The sequence below is a fragment of the Ciconia boyciana genome, chromosome 2 (genome assembly GCF_034638445.1).
Source record: "Ciconia boyciana chromosome 2, ASM3463844v1, whole genome shotgun sequence".
NCBI classification, from domain to species: Eukaryota; Metazoa; Chordata; class Aves; order Ciconiiformes; family Ciconiidae; genus Ciconia; species Ciconia boyciana.
In genome coordinates, this window is record NC_132935.1 from 17,910,351 (window position 1) to 17,924,511 (window position 14,161).

At 40.4% G+C, this 14,161-nt stretch overlaps 1 protein-coding gene across 3 annotated transcripts in view; it reads left to right on the top strand.

Moving 5' to 3' along the window:
• The window catches only part of CSMD3 (CUB and Sushi multiple domains 3), a 782,968-nt gene that overhangs the window by 240,666 nt on the left and 528,141 nt on the right, over nucleotides 1-14,161 (top strand). The gene's annotated exons all lie outside the window — the stretch shown is intronic.

Below are 14,161 nucleotides of genomic sequence, written 5' to 3' on the forward strand. Positions count from 1 at the left end.
ATTAACACTTACCAGAAAGACTGAGGAACAAGCTTCCTTCCCCAATTCGGGCACTAGACTTGTAAGTATAATAATTTGCTATATAGAATTAAAAAAAAAAAGGAAGTGGGGAAAATAACCAGCTATGAAATAGTAAGATGTTGGCAACATTTTAAGAGAGGTAAACTATGTAAACCTCTCACTGATAATGGTCCCAGTTATTCAGTTTGACTGTTACCCAAAGAAGTAATTGGTCAGATACAAGTCATATTCAATTCAGTTTTATTTAGAGTAGCTGTGAAAGTAGAAGGAAGAAATGTGCAGAATGCCAGGGAAGACACTCAGATAATCACATTCATCCTTATACCTGCCCAGGGTCCTCAGCTCTCCAGCCAAGGTCCTCAGAGATTTGAGGTTCTTGAAAGAGACAGCGTCCCACAGGTTTGCTTTAGCACGTGCAGGAAAAAAAATCCTGTGGCAGCTTTTGGTGTCCACCTTATCATAGCTTCTGGTCCACCAGGATGAGTCACTTTGGGGGAGGCCTCACCTGCACAGCCTGCTCAAGCTGGGGCTGTATCTTCTCAGTGGTGCATTCAAACCTGTCTGCCTCTGCTCCTTGCTGACTGCCCTGACCATGGCTTGGTCTCATCAATTACACTAAGGAGCTATGCAACTTGCCACTGCTTGTGTGGTAGAAAGACCCATATGTTAACCACCATGTGCAGCCCAAATGAAGTTAATATGTATTTAAGGAGCTATGCAACTTGCCACTGCTTGTGTGGTAGAAAGACCCATATGTTAACCACCATGTGCAGCCCAAATGAAGTTAATATGTATTTATATTGATTCTATGATCTGCTCAGGAAAATTGAGTTGTAAGCACGAGGTCACTTTGTATATGAGGTATTTGCATCACATTTACGAATAATGACTCCTTCCAAGTCCCTGACATCTATATGAAAATCAGCACCTTATGATACTAGTCCTTCAGGCAATCGGGACAGCAACACTGTCCATCAATGTTATGTTTATTACTTGTGTCACAAACAACACAGTGCTTGTATTATAGACTAACATTTCAGAGTATGTGTGTTTGGAAGTCTCCTTTTACCTTTCATTATACTTCATTATTCTGCCAAGTCAACAGATTAATTGGAAAATCTTTGACATATGAACATCTGGCTTTACAAGCTGCAATCTACTTCTGAGGTTAAAAAGTATTTCTTAATCTTGGCACTTTCCAACATTTCATGTCCACAGTACTACAAACTTTCATTAATTGTTAGTCAGACCTTTATTCAGTCCTTAATGATCATACAGTGGTTCCTCATAGACTTGCTTTATATGACAGTAACTTTACTTCAAAATTGAACTTTTCCCAACATTGCAAGGGCATGACAGGGCTTTCATATATTTCAACACTAACATTTTTAAAACAAAGACTTTTTTTTCAGTCTCCAGTCATCATAATGAACTTGATAAAAAGAGTCATAGGGTGAATTATTTTTATCCCTTTAGCTGAATAACTCTAAAAGTAATCAATAGATTGTTAAAATACTTTACAGAACAAGTATTTTTTTCAAGGTGTCATAATGTAGAACTTTTTTTTTCCCTTCTTCCCAAACATTGGCTTATTTAAGTTTTAATTTGTTTGTTTTATAAATCAGAAATAAGTGATTACAGTGGAGTTTCTGCTTAAAACCTTAGTTTAGTTCTAAATAGCTCATTGGGTTAAATTTGAAGAGTGGTAATTTACTGTTCTAAAAATAAAAAATAGCTTTTTGTCAGTCATTTGGCTACGGTTCTGAGATATGGAAAAAACAATCAAGACTATATCTAGCTTCAAACTTGTCAATGTCCTGATTCTCAGTTAAATAAAATATTTAGTCCTGGTACAGACAATTTTACAGGAACTGACCTTAGGAACTAGGTCTTTCACTGACTTGTGCCTTTGTAACCACTTAAAACTTGGGTGATATATTACCCTGAGACTGCTAATAGAATGTTATATTTTAGGCACTTTTCTTTTCGACACTTTTCCTTTACTTTTCTGCTGCATTTTTAACTTCGAGAAAGAGCTGGCTTTAGGGAGAGAAGTCTTTGTCTTCTTTCCTCCTTCAAGACTGAATTAGTACCATTTACTTTCTCTTCTGAAAGAGGTGTTCTGTTGTTCCTTATGACTGGACATAGAACATGGCAATGCAGAAGATTAACTCAATTCCCTTCCTCTTTTGTTTTCTTTTTTTATATGCTTGCTGTATTTCCAAGCTAATCTTTCTCTTACTGTGTTATTTCTTGTTTTCATCATTTGAAGACTCAGCTGGGAAACTTTGTATATTTTGATATTGTAATTACCTTTCAAATTAGTCTATTTTCTCAAGCTAGTCTGTTATCTCACTAGATGGTCAGTTCCTGAATCATCCACGGAATTAATGTCTCAAGTGTACTGGATGCACACACAAGAGCAGCCCTGATACTCACCTACAGCTTGAGTTTTATACATACAATTAAATGAAAAATTCCATTTACATAAAAGTTCTATAGCTTCTGTCACAGAGACGTCTCATTAAGTCTTTTTCTGTAATACAGATATACCAATATTATATATGTTAATGCTGCATAAATGTAAGCTGCAATTAAAATTCTAGGAAATCCACAGCTCTGAAAATACATACTTTCATGTTACTTGAATATTTATATTGGAAATACTTTCACAAAAGAATAATTTACAGACAATTATCCATCTTGTTGACCTATCTTGTTATCCAAAGATAACTGAAAATATCTATTAGCATGTAACGTTTATTTGATATCTTCAACAAAATTCAAATCTTGTGTTTTCAGTTTAGACAGCAATTGATTTTGTAAGAGATAGAAGGGGGTTTTTTTGGCTGTTTGACAATATATGTCACAGTGTCCTTGCTCTGAAATGATTTAATATAATTTGGATAGAACATTTCCAGGAAAAACAAAAGTGAGGAAAAAAAAAGGACAATACTCGAAGTTGTCATGCAGTAGACATTCACATTTAAAGTGACTGCCATTAAGACCCATTAATCTCATCACCGGAATTGGAAACATAAAGGATATTGATAGGCCTAGTCATACAAAAACTTACTTGTTTAGTGCTTGACCAAAAGGTTAATACTTAGGTTAGTGTCTCCACCCCAATGTAAACGTCTTACTAACTGGGTTGATGGAACAAGAGGGATATGTTAACTTAATCATTAAATCCTTCAGTTTTTTTCAGATCAAGCAATGTGGTAAATATTCAGCTAGTTTCAGCTTTGCTTCTTTAGTGTGAATCTGGTTCTTTCTAAACAGATCTGGATTTATTAAATCAGAGACCTGAGTTTTAGTGTTGTATCCACAAATGAGTGTCTTTACATGTACATTGTGGGGTGGATCTTTTTACAACAGGTGTTCATTATGAAGCTTGTTACAGGAGTTGTTGTTTTATGGGATCAAGACAATCATGGAGAACAAAGGAAAGGATGCTAGAAATCTTTGCTAATGAGTATATGTTGTATACAAGTATAGGAAACACAATAAACTGTAAGTGGTTGATATTTCACATTTGTGTTTAATACACCTGCTCCCTAATTTAACCAAAATTTAACCAAACCAGATAAGTCACTGGTCAGTCACTGTTCTACTGGGTAGGTCTTTCTTCCCCTTTCAAAAGGGGGCAGGAGGCTACTGTCTTTGTAGTGTTTGTATTATGCTATGTAAGTATTAAGCCCCACTAGCATGTACATGTACATGGATAATGCACAATAGGCCTTATCAAAATATGTGATACTTTGCCCTTTTTTTAATCAAACCTTTTTATATAGCAGTTTCATTTTAACAAACAAATAATACCAATGAGAAAGATTCCACACAGCTGCAGTTAGCACCAAAACAAGCACTTAAGGTTTTTGTAGTGCGTATGTATGAGCAATGAGATCTGTGTATGCATCTAGTCATGCTAAGATGTAAGTCAGTGTTAGCCTAAGGCTTTGTAGTATTAGAATGGGTTTCAGGTGCTTATAGATGGGGTGTTGACCTCAAATTCCTTTTTTGATCAATTCCATTTCTGTGAATCTCCTGGCTTGCGAGGAAATGTAGGAACTATATGCTTCATGAAAAAGTTTTGTGTGAAAAACGGCTGTATATTTTTCTGACAAAAATACCTTTTCTGTTTGGAATATTTGGCTGAGAAAGAGATAGACTGGTGTTGCCATGCTCTGCTCCCCCTGAGACAGGAACAGGAGCAGCAGCAGCCACCAGTAAGAACCCACGATCAAGGGGATCCTGTATGCCCCCCCACCGGGCTGAAGGCAGCAGCTCAAAGGAGGAGGGTGAATGGAAGCAAGTCCACGCTCGTGGCAGCAGATGAACACCCTCCTTGCCCACCTCGCCTCCCCAGGTACCTCTGCACAACAGGTATGAGGCCCTGGAGGTTGGAAGGCCAGTCAATGGAGGAGGATGGGGATGACAGTCTATCTACACCAGAAGTGTCGCTCAGGTCAGAAGATCATACCTCTTGTATTAACACCACCTCCACAAGGAAGAGAAGACGGGTTATAGTTGTGGATGACTCCCTTCTGAGGGAAACCGAGGGTCCAATATACCGGATGGACCCTCCTCTTAGGGAAGTCTGCTGCCTCCCTGGGGCCCAGGTGAAGGATATCACGAGGATACTCCCTAGCCTGGTACGGCCCTCAGACTATTACCCCCTACTGCTCTTCCATGTGGGGGGCGATGAAGCTGCAACACGAAGTCCTAGGGCAATCAAAAGAGACTTCAGGGCCTTGGGACAGCTAGTAAGGGACTCTGGAGCACAGGTTATTTTCTCCTCTCTCCTTCCAGTTGTGGGCAGTGACACTAGAAGGAACAGAGGCACCCAATCTATCAACTCATGGCTCTGTGGCTGGTGTCATCGCCACGGATTTGTTTTTTTTGACAACGGGATGGCCTACGCAGCACCAGGTTTGCTGGCATCTGGTGGGATTTATCTTTCTCAAAGGGGAAAGAGAATCTTTGCTCAGGAACTTGCAGGGCTCATCGACAGAGCTTTAAACTAGACTCGAAGGGGGAGGGGGATAATATCAGGCTTGCCTGAGGGAAGCCGAGGGACGACGTGCCACGGTTAGAGGGAGCAGGTGCCAGTGAGGGCACTCAGCCTGTGTCTCTGAGATGTGCAGGGTACACTGGGGCACAGCTGAAGTCGAACAGAGTTGAGCTAGGGGATACTGAAGCAATAGGAGCCAAGAGGAAATGCCAGTGAAACACCTCAAAGCACACAAGGGGTATTCTTCTATGAAGGAGACACGGACGATAGCCCAGCTGAAGTGCCTCTACACCAATGCACGCAGCATGGGCAACAAGCAGGAGGAGTTGGAAGCCATTGTACATCAGGAAAACTATGATATGGTTGCCATCACGGAAACATGGTGGGATGACTCGCACAACTGGAGTGCGGCAATGGATGGCTATAAACTCTTCAGGAGGGATAGGCGAGGCAGGAGAGGTGGTGGGGTAGCCCTGTATGTTAGGGAGTGTCTGGATAGTTTAGACCTTGATGATGGTGATGATAGGGTGGAGTGTCTATAGGTAAGAATCAGGGGGAAGGCCAATAAGGCAGATATTGTGGTGGGAGTCTGTTACAGACCACCCAACCAGGATGAGGAGACTGACGACCTATTCTATAAGCAGCTGGGAGAAGCCTCACAATCGCTAGCCCTTGTTCTTGTGGGGGACTTCAACCTACTGGGTGTCTGCTGGAAATACAATAGAGCAGAGAGGAAACAGCCTAGGAGGTTCCTGAAGTGTGTGGCAGATAACTTCCTGACACAGCTGGTGAGGGAGCCAACTAGGGAAGGTGCCCCGCTGGACCTCTTGTTCACGAACAGAGAAGGACTTGTGAGCCATGTGATGGTTGGAGGCCATCTTGGGCAGAGTGATCACAAAATGATAGAGTTTTTGATACGTGGAGAAGCGGCGAGGGGGGTCAGCAAAACTGCCACCTTAGACTTCCGGAGGGCAGACTTCAGCCTGTTTAGGAGACTGGTCGACAGAGTCCCCTGGGAGGCAGCCCTAATGGGCAAAGGAGTCCAGGAAGGCTGGACATTCTTTAAGGAGGGAGTCCTAAAGGCACAAGACCAGGCTGTCCCCAGGTGCCAAAAGACGAGCTGGCGGGGAAGAAGACCGGCCTGGCTGACTAGAGAGCTCTGGCTAGAACTCAGGAAAAAGAGGAGAGTCTATGACCTCTGGAAGAAGGGGCAGGCAACTCAGGAGGACTACAAAGGTGTAGCGAGGCTGTGCAGGGAGAAAATTAGAAGGGCCAAAGCTGAGCTAGAGCTCAGTCTGGCTGCTGCTGTAAAAGACAACAAAAAATACTTCTTCAAATACATTAGCAGCAAAAGGAGAGCTAAGGAGAATCTCCAGCCCCTAGTAGATGGGGGAGGGAACACAGTGCCCAAGGATGAGGAAAAGGCTGAGGTACTTAATGCCTTCTTTGCCTCAGTCTTTAATAGCAGGGCCAATTGTTCTCTGGGTACCCAGCCCCCGGAGTTGGAAGATAGGGACGGGGACCAGAATGGAGCCCCCATAATCCAGGGGGAAATGGTTAGTGACCTGCTGCACCACTTAGATACTCACAAGTCTATGGGGCCTGATGAGATCCACCCGAGAGTACTGAAGGAACTGGCAGATGTGCTCACCAAGCCCCTTTCCATCATTTACCAGCAGTCCTGGCTAACTGGGGAGGTCCCTGCTGACTGGAGATTAGCAAATGTGACACCCATCTTCAAGAAGGGCCGGAAGGAGGACCTGGGGAACTACAGGCCTGTCAGCGTGACCTCGATACCAGGGAAGCTGATGGAGCAGATCATCCTGAGTGCTATCACATGGCATGTAGAGGATAACCAAGGGATCAAGCCCAGCCAGCATGGGTTTAGGAAAGGCAGGTCCTGCTTGACCAACCTGATCTCCTTCTATGACAAGGTGACCCACCTAGTGGATGAGGGAAAGGCTGTGGATGTTGTCTATCTAGACTTGAGTAAAGCCTTTGACACGGTTTCCCACAGCATTCTCCTGGAGAAACTGGCTGCTCATGGCTTGGACGGGTGTACTCGTCGCTGGGTAAAGAACTGGCTGGATGGCCGGGCCCAAAGAGTGGTGGTGAATGGAGTTTACTCCAGTTGGTGGCCAGTCACAAGCGGTGTTCCCCAGGGCTCTGTGCTGGGGCCAGTTCTGTTTAATATCTTTATCAATGATCTGGATGAAGGGATCGAGTGCACCCTCTGTAAGTTTGCAGATGACACCAAGTTGTGCGTGAGTGTTGATCTGCTTGAGGGGAGGAAGGCTCTGCAGAGGGACCTGGGCAGGCTGGATCGATGGGCTGAGGTCAATTGTATGAGGTTCAACAAGGCCAAGTGCAAGGTCCTGCACTTGGGCCACAGCAACCCCATGCAACGCTACAGGCTTGGGGAAGAGTGGCTGGAAAGCTGCCCAGCAGAAAAGGACCTGGGGGTGTTGGTTGACAGCCAGCTGAATATGAGCCAGCAGTGTGCCCAGGTGGCCAAGAAAGCCAATGGCATCCTGGCTTGTATCAAAAATAGCGTGGCCAGCAGGACTAGGGAAGTGATCGTGCCCCTGTACTCGGCACTGGTGAGGCCGCACCTCGAACACTGTGTTCAGTTTTGGGCCTCCCACTACAAGAGAGACATTGAGGTGCTGGAGCGTGTCCAGAGAAGGGCACCGAAGCTGGTAAAGGGTCTAGAGCACAAGTCTTACAAGGAGCAGCTGAGGGAACTGGGGTTGTTTAGCCTGGAGAAAAGGAGGCTGAAGGGAGACCTTATTGCTCTCTACGACTACCTGATAGGAGGTTGTAGAGAGGTGGGGGTCGGTCTCTTCTCCCAGGTAACAAGTGATAGGATGAGAGGAAATGGCCTCAAGTTGCGCCAGGGGCGGTTTAGACTGGATATTAGGAAATTTTACTTCACTGAGAGGGTTTTCAAGCATTGGAACAGGCTGCCCAGGGAAGTGGTTGAGTCGTCATCCCTGGAAGTATTTAAAAGACGTTTGGATGAGGTGTTCATGGACATGGTATAGTGGTGGTCTTGGTAGTGTTAGGTTTACGGTTGGACTGGATGATCTTAAAGGTCTTTTCCAACCTATACGATTCTGTGATTCTGTGATTTTTGGACATGTTTAATGCCTAAACTAAGGCTTGTATTAGCAGGGCTTGCATGCTTGTTACTTGACAATCTTTCTTCAGAATTAAAATGTACATGTTTTGCAAATAAATCAATTTCACTAAAAGAATACCTGATTCGGTGTCACTGATTTCTTGACTCTTTTTAATCTCCTACCCCTTATATGCATATTTTGTAGTGTCTATATCTTTCCTTGAAGTTTTTACACATTTGTTCACTGATCTGATTTTGAGCTTTGACTGAACTTTTGCAATCTGGGCACTTTTTGTCTCTCTTCGTACCTGTGTCATGTCTAAATTATTTCTTATGTTTGTATATTATACACTGTATTTTGTCTGACTAATCCAGAATAAGCTTCTGAGCCACTTCTTAACAAGATGACAAAGACAATCATTGCAGATAAGCAATGTATGAAAAAGAAAACAGCAGTGTGAACGAGAGTATTTGTTAAATAGTTTGGCCATCATTTCTGTAAGAATGAGGTATGCTATATCTGTGAAATGTGTACAAAATCAAGCATTTTTGTTTTATCATTTGTGTCTTCTACTAATCCTCATTTATTTGTCACCTGGCTTTAAAGAAAAAGGCAGTTCTTTCTGGTTTAATTTCTGTTTGTAAGAACTATAGTTCTAGAAGATTTTTAGTAATTCAGGTTAGTTTGGTACATGAACAAGACAGGGATTTTTAAACTACTTGTCGATTATAGCTAGCTGGCAGTTTGCATTTCAAATGTTAAAGTAAGTGTATAATATTTTATGATATGTCAGTATGTCTCTGGAGGAAATTGAGGATGTGCACTATGCTATTAAAAAGCCCAAACCAACCAACCCTGAATTCCACTTTGCAACATAAGGTGGGAATTATGTGTTAGATTTTTGAGGGAGAATAAAATACTAATTGACTTCACGGGATCAGCATTAGCCTAAAGCAGAGCAATTTTTGAAAATTACCTCCTAAATAATGCAGAAAGGAAGGTGATGGAGGCATGATGTTGTAATAAAGTGCAAGAAGAATACAATTTTGATTCTCAAAAATGTTAGTGCCTTATTTCTTCTGTAAACTGTGATTTACCGACAGCCTCAAACCAAATAAGATGCAAAGATGGGAACTTCACTGACACATCTACATGCATATCCTTACACTTTTACTAATCCCTTGATTAGCAGCAAAGGTGCATTACTTCAGTAAGCACTTTTTTTTTTTTCCAAATACCTTTTACATTAAATAACAGACTATCTAATGTAAATGTTGTTGACTACACATAGTGGTGAGATACTTTACATTTCTGGTTCACAACCAATGATCCAAAGATTCTCCATGAACATTTCTAAGAGTTTATGAACGACAACTGCAGAAGGGAACTAGTGTCTGTTGACTTAAATTTGCTGTGCAAGATTCTGTGCGGTTTGGGGGGGGAGCTACATCTTTTGAACTACAAAAAAAGATGAGACAGCTGCATGTCCTTTATGGTGTCCTTTATGGTAGATATGGTGTTTTTCTTTGAATTTTAGGAAAATATTGTAGATGATGCAGTGTAGCTATGCTTGGAATAGTAGCTGGCACAGAAGTAGGTTGGACTGCCAATGCATTATGGTAATGGTGAACAGCTTTATAATTTGCTGAGAAGATAAATTGACATGAGAAAAGGGGCAGTTATATGAGCAGAAAAAGCAATCCTTTTTTTGCCAGTTGCCATTATAAATTCTGTCAGCTTGCAAATCTACTTTCTGGGAACAATCCCATAGAAATCATGAACTATAAAGATCAGATTTTAGGAACTGTGAATTTAGTTAAAACTCAGCTGATATCAGCACGTGCTTAGTTAGCATCATCTTAAGTATAAGCCATAGCTGTCAAGGATAGATGTGTTAATGAATAATTGATTTGATAGGTAAACTTAACTGGATATTAGCTATTTTAAAAATAAATTTGGTCTTTTACCATGAGCATATTTAAATGGCTAGGGTGAAATTTTCTCATGCCTTCGACAATAAACGACAAGTTTATATACAAGAATATATACTAGTCAAAATAGGTGTTAGGAAATGTGTTTTACAGCCTTATTTTTTGTTTCAGTTGTTCAGTAAGACCTCTTCCAGTAATAGGTTTATTCTCAAATATATAAGCAGTGAAATGTTGTTGCCTCTATATTGCTTAACAATTAGTTACAGGGTGAGAATTTAAATAAAAGAGGTATTTTGTCTTGCATCATTAGGTAATAGTATTATACAGGGAAATAGCTGTACCAAAAAGGACACCTAATTAAACCTCTACCTTCCAAAACCCCAGCATAAATCTAAAGTATATGTCTTACATTTGTAACAAGATATTTGTAACACCTTAAGTCACTTTATGGCTGTTAAAAAGTGTGTTTCATGCTGAAATTCACAGTGACAATGCAGAAAGATTTATTCTCTTCTAATCAAGTGGTTTAGGCTTCTGCCTCTTATGCTGAATACATGTTATACTGCAGTTTTCACTTTAATCAGTACAGAGCAATGTGCAAATGCAATTTAATAGCTAGCTAGAACAATGCACCGTATAGTAAAGCTAACCAGAAAAGGAAATTACTCTGTTTTGGGGGCTTTTTAAAAATGAAATTCTGGATATCAGTATTGTATATAACTTTATGAAATTTCCAGAGATGTGGAAGAAAACATCTTGGTACTGACTGGGCGGCAAATCAGAAAAAGAGGGCTAAAAGGCCCATCGAACCCAACAGCTGAATAACCAGGCAGTTAGGGGGCCCATTGCTAGCCTGGCAGCCATGCAGCAAAGTAGCACCAGGCTAACCAGCTGGCAAAACAGCTAAGCAGCTGACTGGCCACTAAGCTATACAAGCAGGCTGCTTCTTTGGCTTTAATTAAAGGTTTAACTGGAATAAAAATTTCTATAGATCTTACTGACTGTCACAACTGCATATCACAAATACTAATTTGATATTAGAATTATTTGGTGATAAAATGATAAATAAATGAGAACAATTAATTGATATAAAAATGAGTCTTTCCCCTATTAACACAAACCAAGAAAGATGCTCTGCTTAGTCAAATGATTAGCATGGATCTTCAGAACTGGAATCTCTCTCTTCCAGAGGCTGTGTACACCACTAAAATCCAGATTCATGGGGGAATTTGGGTGTCAAAAAAGCATAAATAATCTTGGAAGAGAGTTGGAGAGCTGAGGTTTTCTTTTCATGTCTTCTGCCTACACTTTAACCTTTGGAGGCTAGAACACTTAGTTTTCCTTCTGGCTTGGTGAATACTTTGATCCTTTTGCAGAATGGCACATTAGTAATGTGAAGGGTACAAAGTGCACATAAATGAATATACACATTTGTATCGAAACTGCCTCTCTCTACACATGTCATCTTGTGTCAAGGATGATGAACTTAAGTGACATTTTCGGATTCTACACCTTTGTCTGAAACAAGGATTAAACTGATATGTTCACTTGCCTGGATAAGTGCTGTAACTTCTCAATTGAAAATAGATATTAAAAAAAAAAGAAAAAAAATCAAGAGACATCATTAGTAGTGTTTCTGATTATGTTTTACATACTTTATATTAGGGATAGTATTACTGGCTTGAGCCTGTCAGGGAACTACATGGAATACTTAGATTTTATATACCAACTAGTATGAATCCATTGTTCCTTGGAGTGGTGTATTTACAGACTCATGCAGAAATGACTGTCAATTCTGTGAGGCAGAGCTGTGGGGGAGACACCAAAAAAGAGGTACTGATACAAGAACTAATACTAATACTAACTAATACAATACTAACTAATATTAATACAGGAACTTTCTTATCCATTCACCACATCCTTTTACAATCTCATAGAACTATTTTTTTTTTTTTTAACATCACTATCCAAATTCTTGGATCTAGGATTTTGAGTAAATTTCTTAAGCTGAAAAAAGTTAGCTTTTATATGTTCTCCAACTGAAATGAGTAAGATCAGCTAGTGTGTTTCCATAGTATAAAAACATTCTAAAGCAAGTATTTGAAGGAGCTTTAATAGCCTTTGGTGCCAGTCAAGCATTTTGTCATTTATATTAGTGCCTGAGGGAAAGAAGGTACTAGCTTCAGAAATTTGGAAAGTGGTCTTAAACATACTCTGTTTTCAGATAGCATGGTTGGGAAAAGATGGAAAGAATGCTACCAATAAACTGTTATTCTTTCAAAAGTCTTCCTCACAAAATAATAACTACACAAGCTTCTTAGTAATTTATTTAAGGAGTATTTTTTTCACTTAAAAGATGATTTCTGAATTACTTGCTTTATTATGAATACAGTTGACTCTAAATGTGCCTTGATCATTGTCTCTAACAACACTAAACCAACTGAAAATCTGGAAGTGATTAACGGTGGAGCTAGGCACATTCCTTAGAGCTGACCCCCAAAAGAAATCTGGTTTACCCTGAGAATGGAAGCAATTTTTTTCAGTGTTATGAAGGCCACTTGCCCATCCACCACTGGCACAATTTTGAGGCAAGACTATAATAATGTAGGGAAATTGGAACTACTTCCTGATCTAGGAACCGTGTACACACTAATGAAATAATGAGAAAAATGAGTGTTGAGTACAGGATGAACAGGAAAAATCTGCCTTCCAAGCCTTTAGGTAGGCAACAGAACCCCTGACATTTAGCATTAATTAATATTTCCCATGTTGAGTTTTTAAGCTTTAGGCTTCCATCTGATCTGTAATCTAAAAGACAGGCAGAAAAAGCTACTCTGTTTGCCATAGTGTTTTGAGAACGATTGTCGAGCACAACAGAAATACTACCCTAAGACTGATATTTTGGTCAGTCCTGCATAAGAGTTTAAAAAGTCTGAATAAGATGTCCTCAGTTTTGTCTTTGAAGGCATGAATGAATTGGTTTTAGAATAAGCTCATCAACACCATCTGCAAATGCCCTTGTACTACTCACCCACAGAACAATTTTGAAGGGATAAAACCATAGAAAATTGGACTTCTGGTCATTGTAAAAGGAGGATCATAACTCAAGGTTAGGAATATAGTCTCCAAGTCAAAACAAAAATCTCTAGCTAAATTTTTAATTGAAATTTTTTAAATCCACAGAAGAGAGAACATGAGTTTTCTTGGTTGTGGTTTTCAAAGCTATCATCACACATTTTATTCAATGTATAATTTTTAATAAAACATACTACTAAGAGAAAGAATGAATGAAAGCTCTAGTATTAGTTTTATACAAGACAAGATTGTTCCGTATAAACTATTTATTGATACTTGCCAGTTTGTTTTATTGGCTTTTAGCCACCTCCCTCCCCAACCGTACCTCCTCAGCCCTCAAAAGTTGCTTTCCCTCTCTGTGCATGAGTCTGTAAAATGGAGATAACAATATTGATAATTAAATTATTGCATTTTGCAAAGCCACTTCAAAGGTTAGATGAAAAGTCCTTTGTAAAAGCAAGGAATTTCTAACACAGAACCCACTCATTCACTCACTTGTGGATTGCCTGAATAGCTTTATGACCTGTTTCATTACAGAATTTCCTTTCCTTTCCTTTCCTTTCCTTTCCTTTCCTTTCCTTTCCTTTCCTTTCCTTTCCTTTCCTTTCCTTTCCTTTCCTTTCCTTTCCTTTCCTTTCCTTTCCTTTCCTTCCCTTCCCTTCCCTTCCCTTCCCTTCCCTTCCCTTCCCTTCCCTTCCCTTCCCTTCCCTTCCCTTCCCTTCCCTTCCCTTCCCTTCCCTTCCCTTCCCTTCCCTTCCCTTCCCTTCCCTTCCCTTCCCTTCCCTTCCCTTCCCTTCCCTTCCCTTTTTTCTTTTTCTAAAGCTTATTCACCTTATTTCTAACTATAACATCTCATCTATGACTATTGCTGAGCAGTACTTGCACAACATCAAGGCTTTCTTTTTTCCCCGACTCTGTCCCCACAGTGAGTAGGCCAAGGATAGACGAGGTGCTGGGAAGGGACAAAACCTAAACAGCTGACCCAAATTGACCAAAAG